The sequence below is a fragment of the Aquila chrysaetos genome, chromosome 1, assembly GCF_900496995.4.
Source record: "Aquila chrysaetos chrysaetos chromosome 1, bAquChr1.4, whole genome shotgun sequence".
NCBI lineage: Eukaryota > Metazoa > Chordata > Aves > Accipitriformes > Accipitridae > Aquila > Aquila chrysaetos.
In genome coordinates, this window is record NC_044004.1 from 76,213,661 (window position 1) to 76,224,988 (window position 11,328).

At 39.7% G+C, this 11,328-nt stretch overlaps 1 long non-coding RNA gene across 1 annotated transcript; it reads left to right on the top strand.

The window, feature by feature from the left end:
* Positions 1-692: 692 nt before the first annotated feature.
* Positions 693-8,489, top strand: LOC115344259. Its single transcript, XR_003924491.1, has 3 exons — positions 693-732; positions 1,093-1,163; positions 8,381-8,489. It is a non-coding gene; the product is annotated as an uncharacterized LOC115344259 (long non-coding RNA).
* Positions 8,490-11,328: the final 2,839 nt, after the last annotated feature.

An 11,328-nucleotide genomic window follows, 5' to 3' on the forward strand; every position in this document is an offset into this window, starting at 1 on the left:
TTAAGAAAGCCAATTTTTTGTTGGCCAGGGTTCATTTTTTCCCCTCTCCCATTGGCTATTCCAAGGGAAACTTGTTTCCAACCTAAAGAGTGCTAGTCACACTTAAATGACATATATGCATGGTGATTTTTAATCAAAAATACATCACAGAGGCCAAACCTTATCCATATTATGTTTCCATTTCTTGATGTCAGTTGTGTTTTTTGATTTTTTTTTTTTTTTTTAATCTATAAAATACATTAGAAACTGCTTAATAAAGCTGCTAGCTACACTAGCTGAAAACAGGGGAACACGCTACCGTAGTTTGTTCCTTGGTTAGACTGCTACCAAATAATTTCATTTGAACATGGATATAAGACCTTGTACACAGAGCTGAAAGTGACAAAAGGGGTGGTTTGGCAACTAATTTTTTTAAACGTCATTGGATGCAATTTAATCTGTGGGGTGAGGGGGGAAGGTACTAGATGAAGTAAGAAAAAGATGATCAAAATTGCAGTACAGCTGACTAGCTAAATCCACTGTGAAAGAAGGCTGCATTTTTCCATAGATCCATGCATTTCCTCCTGAAAATGTGTCTTAATGAAAAGGTCACTTATACTGTCCTCATTTCCTCATCAGTTAGAGTTTCATTTTTATCAGTGAAAATGAACATGCACGTCACATCCTGTGAGCAGAAGGGTAATGCTGATGGGGCAACAGAAGTGAAAACCATAGAGTTGTAATGAATTGCAGGTAATTTTACCACTATGTATTCTATTCTTTGGGTAGAGTTACACTGCAAAGGTTAAGGGCGCTTAAGCGGAAGAGGTGAGTTACTCTAGTCTTCCTAGAGTAGGCATGTGGTAAGGCCTACTCAGTTGACTGCAAACCTTAAATCATTATCTGTAGTTCAGGCATGCCCGGAGTTACCCTTTGTAAGCATGGGATGATAATTTAGAGTAATTTTGCCAGAGTAGTGATCTGCTCGTTAATGTGTCTCAATTTTTGGGAAGATTTAAGATTGATGATAGGAGATATTCAACTCCTGCTTTTTTTTTATTATTATCTGGCCTAGTTCATCATCATTAATTTGTTTTTCTTTGAATACTGCAGGTGACCTGCATTATGTTGTGGACATGGGGAAAAGCTAGATTTTGAGCATGTGATCCTCTGCTCCCTAGTGGGTAAGTGAAGGAAAGGTACTTCTTTCAGTTTTCCTCTTTAATCAGAAGTTTTCTGCTATTCTGGTGCTAAGAACCCATGATGGCCACTCTGTGCACTATAAATCTGGGTGATATCTCGAAAGAGGGGAGACGCTTCCACTCTTCTTGGGTTTTTTTGTCTTAAGTCGTTGTTTTTAATCGAAACCTGCTCGGGATTGCATCTGCTGGAGTAGCTCGTTCCATGCGAGTGAAAACATGTTCCTCCTCGCTTCAGCGTGACTTGGAGGGAGCTGAGTGAGGTCAAATTTTTGGTTTCCTAAGTCTTAATGTACTTTGTTATTTACATCACAGTATATTTCCATTTATCCCAAATCTTGATTCTCTGTGTTATCCAATACAACAGCTGTTTCAACCTTTCTGTCAGAAGGCCCCTAACAAGTCAGTACTTCTATGTTTTTGCGGCTCTTCAGCTCGTGAGATGCTGAAGAGAAATGTGCCTGTGACGAACTAAAGTTTTTCTTACTTAACATCAAGATTGTTATGGGAAGAAGAAAGGAGGCCATAAACATTCTTTTATTATTTGGAAGGCCTCACGCTTTGCTGCGTTGTTTAAAAGAAAAAGGAAATTGTCTCTCCTCTGCTTATATTTGTTCCAAGCACTTACGAAGTAGCCTTTTAATCTTTTATTGAAGTTCATTATAGAGATGTCTGAATGCTAGAAGATTCTCGGCACTTAAGAAAAACCCCAGTGTATTGAGACGTACATATTTTGGTTTTACTGGAAATTAGTGAAATAAAACATGTTTAGTCTAATTAGATTGAAGTTTTAAAGTACAAATATATGTATAAACATATTTTAAAAACGTATTAGATGAGTGCAGAAGGGTTTCAGGATGGTTGGGGCCTCTAGGCATGACTGAAATATAATTGCCAATGCTGCCAAAGATACCAGTGTGAGTGTTAAAGCTGGAATTGAATGGTGAGGTCTGGCCATGGCACATTTCTTCCTTTAACCTCTCTGGCTCTTAATCCTGGCTGAGCACTCTTAGTCTTTCCTGTTAGCTTTGACTGAACTGTGCTCTTGCCTCTCTCTTTTGTAGGAAACTCATTCTTCCAGTCCATACTTTTTCTTTCTTTTTCTGTCTTGAGGGCTTCATTACTTCCCTCATGGTACTCTCTGCTGTCTTTTATCCTGTTTTTACTTAATTTCCTTCATCCTTCAGTTTCACATGTTTCTGGGGGTACAGCCCCCCCCCCCCCCCCCCAATCAATTAGAACAAACTTCTTCCTGTTCATCTTTTACATGAATGAACTCGGTGTGTTTCCGAGCTCCCACGATTTGATTCTGCTTCCACATCAAGACAAAAGTCAGGCCTTCACGATCCTTCCCCCCTACATTTCGGTTTCCGTTGTGGGAGCCACTGCATAGTCCAGTAAATTGTCCATGCTGGTTGGTCCGAGGACTAAGGTTAGGAGTCTGAGTGCCTGTTGTGGCTGGGTTTCTGCTTGAGACAAACCGTACCTTTCAGAAAGTGTTAGTTAAATGAGTGGGAATGATTCTATTAGTAAGGCCTCTGTTGTGTAAAACTGGTTAACTAAACTTTTGTCAGGTACTTTGCCTCTGAATGTTTCCCAAATAATAAAAATTTTTGATCAGAAAATGAGAGATGAGTCTTAAGTTACAGAATGGATACTTGAAAACACCCCCACAGTCGAAATTCACTGCAACAGTAGGAGACTGCTGAGGAGCTGCAGAGAGCGAGCTGGCTTTATTTACAGAGCAATGATCAGGGCCTGCACTTGAAATGCAGAGACCTCGACCTGTCCTGACGTTCGTTCTCATAGGCAAATACCGCTCAGTTTAAATAGGGACTAAAATACAAGTAGGAAAGATTCAGGTCTCTGGGCCTCACCATACCTGGAAGCATCAGCCAAGTGGAGAGACTTACTGGTCTTTGCACAACAAGACAGACAGAATGCTTCATTTATGTATAGGCCCAATATAATTGAATAACTAAAAATGGAACATGTTTCCACTACCTACAAGGGGATAAATTCTGGGACTAGGGGCTGGTGCCAAATACTTTCCTGCACTTGATGCATCAGCAGGGATCTGGCTGGTGCCCTTACAAAAACAGAGCACATGTTTGCACACATTCAACATCCCCTCTGAGACAGTTTCCTCAAACTGCCATTTAGGTTGTGTTTGGCACCTGAGGTGTTTCAGAGGAAAATACAACACATTCTTGATGACGTACTAGGGGGAGAGTATTGAGGTCTGCATAGATGAGGTTTTGATCCTGGGAAATACAGTAGGTAAAATCATGAACAAGGGTTTACCGTAGCTGAGAGCCTACACCTCACAGGGCAACTAAGCGAGGTGTGCAGTACCCGTAAAAATCGAGCCCCATTGGGGTGCCTAAAGATTGCTTTAAGAATCATTATTAGTCATGTATGGTATAGCACAGGCATTTGATGTACTATCCCTTATAATTTAGTAGAGATCGGGGAGTTTATGATTAGCAAAATGAAAAGATAATGAGCTCTTTCAGTTAACCAAATTATTATCTAGTGTTTGCCCCTCTTTCATGGCTCTCTAGGCCATGAAAACTTCTTATTTTAGGCTGCAGCTTTGTCACATTACCCTTGCCATTTTATCTCCTCTTGAGATATCTGGAAACAGTTAAAAACAATATATTGTGCAGTTGTGATTCTCCACACCCCCCCCCCCCCCCCCCCCCCCCCCCGACACAGAGAATTAGCATACCTACAAAATATACAGATGTCCATGGCATTGAAAATGTTTATCTTTCAGTTTTTGTCTTGTCCCAGTTCAGTCTCTAGTGATTTAATCTAGTCTTTCTTATGCCTGTGTTGAGAGCATTGTCAAGATCTCATAATTTTGAGGCATGTCAGCACCATCTATACTGTTCCAATATTTCCATCAAGTTCTTGATTTTTAACATGTATTGTTCCTTTTAAGTAGCAATTAACAGTTGATAAAGCAGAAGAATCCTTGTGGTCTTTTGGAAAGCTTGTATTATTCAGAATTACAGTTTAAGCTTATTGGGAATTTTTCTGACAAAGTCACTTTAATATAAAAATGCCAATTGGTCAAAACTTAAACTTTTGATGGAAGTGTACCAGTTCCAACAGAACTTACAGCTGGAAAAGTTTCTTGCCTCCAGGGTACAATTCCTGGTAAAATCCAGAATCTGGCACTACAGTCCAGTTTTGGGATTTGGTAGACACAAATTTGAGTTCCTGATCATTTCCTTAGGTATGTAAAAGTGGAAGTGCAGCTGGAAAAAAAAAAAAAAAAAGCTATAAAAGCCCATAGGCCCATAGTTAGGGAACTCTCTTATAACCTGAGAGGCTGAGGGCTTGAGCGTGGGTCTGAGCCCCTCTGCCAGTGCTCTCAGGACCCATGTCCTGCGTGCTCTGATTAGAGTAGGGAGCCCCGCTTTTGTGTTACACCTGAAAGAGCTTGGTTGGGTGACTAGAAAACTGCTTCAGGTCTCTGAAGGTGGTTCAAATAAGCTAACAGCTTCCTGTTCACACTATTTAGAAGCAGCTTTGGATGCAGAAACTTGAGGGCAGTCTTCGTTTAAAATACATCGCCTCTTCCCACACAATGGATCTCTTCTAATTCATGTTATCCTGTAGATCGTGTTTCGTTGTGTGAAGGAGTCAGCCTTATTACTATTACATTTGTCTTTCAGTTCAACTCTGCGGTTTAAATGTTGGAACAACTTAAATGTCGATATACAAATTTTCAATTTTTTATTTTGAAGGGGAATAGCTCTTAATAGTAAAATTAGAATTATAGCCGAAGGTATAAAATAAGAAATACTTGGGAAAATACTGCTGTAACGTACCTCCACACTGTTAACTAATCTGCTAGAACAGTCTTGTAAACATCACACCAGGTTAATAAAAGGTTGTGCCAGTTCTAAGGTAGTAAAAGTACAACTAAATAAAGCTTTTAAGTAGAGTTTTTAAGCTGCCCAACATGACACTTGCCAGAAAGCATCAGAGGACTGTGCCGCTTTCTCAGGCTGCGAGATGAGCAAGGCAGCAGCCATTTTAGCTGCCTCCCACCCAGCTCTACTCTCAGCTGCTCACTCAGATTCAGATGAAGGCTTGTCTGTAGCTCTCAGCGAGGCTGAAGGTCAAAAGCTGATCTGTGATTAATAATCGCAAGTAATTGGGGTAACACTGGAATTCAGGCTTTTCCCCATGCGTGTTAATGGTTAAGATACTGGATTCCAGATAATTGTTTGATAACAAGTAAGATTGTGCATCTTGATTTGAACCGTTACGGGAGTCAGAAGAAAGCTCTTAAACCTTAATGCTATAGAGCAGGTCCTTTTGTGTGCAGATATTCCAGGGTCAAATTTTTCCTTCGTTAATATTCAGAAAACTGGTAAGTTCTGTTCTGACTGAAGGGCTCCCTGAAGGCCAAAACAGCATGGCTAAAGGCAAGGTGGCAAAAGGTATTGAAGGAAAAAACCTGAGTGAGAGCATGAGAAGCAAAGTGATATGGGAACATGGCAGGATTTGGGCAGGATAGCAGTCATGTCTAGTTGCTAAAGCAAGGGAAGAGTCAGGACTGGGGTGGGCAGCCGTGGCAGGAATTTGAGAAGAGATTGGATCTGAGGCAGAACTCCTTGCCCCAGGGGCTTGTGCCGCACTGGAAAATGTCACAGTTGCAGATGATGAGTCGCAATCCTTCACCTTTCTGTAGTCAGAGCTAAGCTTAAACAATTCTTGGAGGGGCAATTACTTCATTGGGTCTACCAGTAGGTTTCAGCCCCATAGACAGCAATAAAATGAAGGGCTGATGTGGTTGAAGTAGGCTTGTGTCTTGCAGGTCATCAGTGATGATTGTCCCCCATAAGGCTCAGGAGGACTTGGCGAGTCTGAAGTCTTTGTTTGTTCTTCAGCCTCCCATCTTAACAGATTTGGATGTTGGTTCAGTGTTACGTAATTTTTTGAAGTCTGAATCCTAGATAAATTGTCCGGTTAGACCAAGCTGAAAAGTAATTCCTTTTACTGTAGTATGTTTAAGAAGGGATACAGGTGCGGAATGAATGATGCTGAGCTGCTGATAACCGATAACTGTCTGATTTCAGAAACTGGTAACTGGTGATCATGGCACGTTTTAAACATTAGAACACAAAAGTACATCAATAAATGTAATTTTGACCGGTTATTTGGAGTGGGTGGTTGTCATGGTTTAACCCCAGGCAGCAACTAAGCACCACACAGCCGCTGGCTCACTTCCCCCCACCCAGTGGGATGGGGAGAGAATCGGGGGGGGAAAAAAGGTAAAACTCGTGGTTTGAGATCAAGACAGTTTGATAGGATAGAAAGGAAGAAAATATTAATGATGATGATGATAATAAAATGACAATAATAAAAGAATTGGAATATACAGAACAAGCGATGCACAATGCAATTGCTCACCACTCGCTGACCGATGCACAGTTAGTTCCCAAGCAGCGATCCATGCCACCTGGCCAGGTCTCCCCAGTTTATATACTGGGCATGATGTCATATGGTATGGAATATTCCTTTGGCCAGTTTGGGCCAGCTGCCCTGGCTGTGTCCCCTCCCAGCTTCTTGTGCCCCTCCAGCCTTCTTGCTGGCTGGGCGTCAGGAGCTGAAAAATCCCTGACTTAGTCGAAACACTACTTAGCAATAACTGAAACCATCAGTGTGTTACCACCATTCTTCTCATACTGAACCCAAAACATAACACTATACCAGCTACTAGAAAGAAAATCTCTATCCCAGCCTAAACCAGGACATTGTTAGGTTCAATATTGTTTTCCTAGCTGTAATGTCACCAGTTGAGAACTTCAGCTGCTGAACACATCAGAGAATGTGCTCTGACATCTGAAGTCTTACATATCATACAGTAAGGCCTTACAAGATGTTGTTTGTCTGCCAGCTTTATTTGCATTGAGACCTAGCGAGGTCTCTACCACGTCTTTCAAAAGGAGGAACCTAGAATGATGGAAGGTAAGATGGGTTAAGTATTCATTTCAATCATAGGTAAATTTTTTATTGAAAACGTTGTCTGAAGAAAACTGTGTTTGGTGTAAATATTGCTCTTGGGGTGTGCGGGGGAAAGCAGAACTCATCAGGAGGGAAAGATACACCTTTTGCTTTTGTGAGGTTGCCTTGTTCTTACATCTATACCACAGGCCCAGCTGATTTATCCTTTAAAAGTGATCAGTCTGTTTAGAAGATATGATCCTTAGACTAATCATCCTCTTCTGCAGGAGAAGTTTATGGAATGAGACTTAGGGAAATCACCAGGTCCCTTTACCGATATCCTAAAATATTTCTTGTCTGTGCTTGTCCATGACTCTAGCCCCTGCACGGATCCATAGATCGTGAGGAGGGGCCAAGAGATAAAATTTAATCGTGTTTTTTATGTGCAAATCTTGAGTATGTTGTTTGGACACCTATTAAATGATAACTTTCTCCTGCAACTTTCTGAGAGTCTTGAAATCTCATATAAGTCAGGCCCGGAGTGTGAAACACACTGGTTGCCAAGAACTGAAAACTCTTAAGAGAATGTTTCTAAACTTTTGCCTTTGTAGACACCTCAGGTCTGCTGCTATAAAGGAGTCATTGTTTTATTATTTTGACTAATGCAGCACAGATTACAGACAAAAATAGAAATTGTGAAGTACCTGCCAATACTTCTTGTTGAAGTGGCTCCCTTTAAAGAAAATGTTTAGTTGGATATAAAAACATAGCCCGATTAGGTAGCAATTTGGTAAAAAACATCTGGAAAATAAATGGAAATCCTTGAGATCAGTATCAGTCTCAAGAAGCGTGGATACCATCAATTTTACTGAATGGTGGGAGTCTTAGAACCTCAAAGAGGAAAAAAGCTTAATTACAACGGAAATAAACCAGTTCAGGAAAAAAAATCATAAAAGTGCTGTGAGTTACATCTGATCAAAAACACACTGATGAGAATACTGGCAAAAGAAAAGACAGAGAAAGATTTATTGTGTCTATCAAGCATTGAGTTGTGTTCTGAAACGCTTGCGTTTCCATGGGCTGAGAATTACTGGAATAAAACATTTACTTAGAAACGGAGTGAACACGCAGCTATTATGCTGATTATGGCATGTTTGTAGAGAAAAGGAAATGTTTTGCAGGCAAGGATGGGTTATTGGACTGGGATACATGATTGATTTCTTTTACTACTGTAGGCTGGATTTCGAAGAATAACTAAAGAGTGCCAGACATGACATTATTGACTGCCAGCTACAAAAACACAACAAAGAGGAGGATGCATCTTACCTGAATATAACCTTTCAAGAGCATCATAGGTATGTACAGAGTTTGAACGAATCACTCTCTGAAGGTGCTGTTCTTTCATTGCTCTCTGTAGGGGCTGCCCACACAGCTAGTTTAGTCTAGATGCCAACATCTTGGGCAGGTAAATGGAGACAAGCTCTGTCACAAAATTCACAAAATGTAATTGTTGCGAAATATGAGAGGGCCCTGGCTTTTTTTCTTCTCCTTCCACTCAGATGGATTGTTTGTTGTATTACCTTGTGCTACTCTCCGTATTTTGGAACTAAAAAGGTCCAAGATAGTTACTAAAACCAGTTTGCTCAGAGATTAGACAGAAATAGTGCGTTTCAATGTCAATATTTATGAGTGGTTTGGGAGTTCAACTATGTTAACTGTCTTGCAGCTGATCATTTTTAAAGAGGTGTTCAGTTAATGAGGTGATAGTTGTAATAAAAATGAGAGGTTTTAAGAAGCGAAGGATCAGCTTGTAGCAAATAGGATTATTGATCCATGAATAATCTGAAGATATTATTTCACCTGTTTTCTAAAGTAAATTGGTCAACAGACCATAAAATAAACCTGTATTAGGGGTCACACTAACTGGTAAAATCGTTGAAGTTATTGACAGGAAGGAGATAAGGCAAGTGGACTGGCTGGGGGTGTATTGCAAAGAAGCTAAGAAGGAAAGACTAAAAATCAGTCATACTCGAAAGAGGAGAAGGACAACTATTGTTATCAAAGAACTCTTATTGCTGAATAGCCTGAATGAATAAAACAATAGAAAACTAAAACAAGTCAAAGCAGGATATTACTTCTAGTCTGTTTTAGAGCCTTTTGAATTATATTAAAAAGAACCCTTGAGTGCTCTTTGCATCTGACAGTTGTAGAAGACAGAAATAATGTTTTGGTCAAGCTTTTGATAATTTCTTAACAATTTAATACAGGGAAAAATGTGGGACAAAACTCTTGAGGGTCACTGCATTTGCATATGGAGTATTTTTGTTTTCTGAAGTTTCTCGAGATTATTTTTGGGATACTCAGACTTTAAAAAAAACAGATTTTTTTCTTGCTCCCTTCAAATAATTTTTGCTTTGCCTTACTTTCAGGAGAACACCACAAGACAAACATAAAGAAAAAAGCCAAGAACATGAACTGTACAAAGCATTTATAGGAAACATATAGGAAATCAGCTTTGATGTTGCTAATAAAAGAGCATGTGGAAAATCTAGCAATAGCATTGCAAAAATATTACACATATAAATCATTAAAAAGCAAACAGGGCCAGATGCTGATACAATTTCGGCTTTGTCTAATGTGTGAGGCAGGTGCCTTCTGTAGTGCGTGCATGAACATTGGTTCTGCATTTATGTAATTTGGGACAGGACTGGAGCTTGCTGTGCGTAGTGCCCGTTCTGTACAAAAGAAACCCAACCAGGGTATGAAGCAGGAGAGGGCACACAACCTTGTGTCAGCACCTGTGGGATGGATCTTGTGTCCACCTTGTGTCTGTTGAGGAGTCTTGTAGAAAAAACTTGTAGTAGAACAGCTGGAGGAAAATCTAAATGTTGGTTAATTTTGTTTTGCTAATCATTTAAATGTTTCCGGTTTACCTAATTTTGTTGAAGCCATCTAACCAGCTTTATGGTAATTTCCTACCCTGGCCAGCACATGAAGGTTCTCCTGTGTTTAAAAGATGGACCTTTTAAATCAGTTTCTCATCTCTTCAGGGTAAAAAGGCTTGGGCTGTCTGCTCATCTCCCGAGACTACCTACCTCTGAGAAATTAGTTTTAAGTTCTCACTGCAGTCACTGTGAGGACAGAATATCAGGTGAGTTCTAAGTTTTCTTGGTATCTGTTTACATTTATTTTTAAAGATCCTGCATTAGTAAAGTTCCTAAGATTTCTAGACATTTGGCTTAAAGTCTTGTAAATAATTTTGGGTTTTTTCTGATTTTCCAGTCTAAACTAGAGACCTGTTGTATTTAAGTTTCTAACCTTGTATGAAAATGAATAATAAAAAATCAGATTGCAGTTACTTTTCAAAAAAATATGTAAATGAAAGGAGGTAAAAATCTATTTAACAATATGACTATATAAACATATGAACATCTGCAAAAATAATGTTTTTTCTATGTATTAGCTCACATAATTAGATGTTAGAGCACTCTTGGAAAAACAGCTTTGGGAATAAAGGAGTGGCACTCAGTGCATCTAATACAAGGCAATGGTTGTGGTGCAAAGATGCCAGAGAATATAATAGAAAATATCTGTTGTGATCTAAATTTAGTATTATCAGAATCTGGGGAAAATTATGACTGAGAAGTCATTAGGGCAAGAACAAAGTCTAGTGCTGCAGAGAAAATAGCTGATGCCAAGCTAAAGGCATCTTTATTTACAGATGATTCAGATCTGCATAGTAGTTCAGAAAATTGCTCTCTAAAAATGGAAACCATCATCATATTAAACTTCGCATGGAAGTGAGAAAACAGGAAACGAGCCCCAGTACTGTTGAAGTGGTCCGTGTGGACTGGCCTCTCTTGTGGTGTTGTTTAAATATATATACATACATATTTACTAGGGGGCAAGTGGGTTGTCTGTATGTGTGTGTGGTCGTGATGATGGGAAGGAAGTTTGTGGAAGTCAGCTGGGGACAAACATTAGGAGACGTAAAGGGTGGCCAGCCATAGCCAAAGAACATGGTGATACATGTCTATGATTTAAGCAATGAAACGCTTGTGTTTTTGTCAGGAAGAGTAGATTTTCTTAGTGTAAAATCATCTTTTTACTGTAGATCATTGAGCCTAAAAAGTGTATGTGGCTGAAATACAGCTCTGAATATCACAATTTTGGAAAAGTTTGG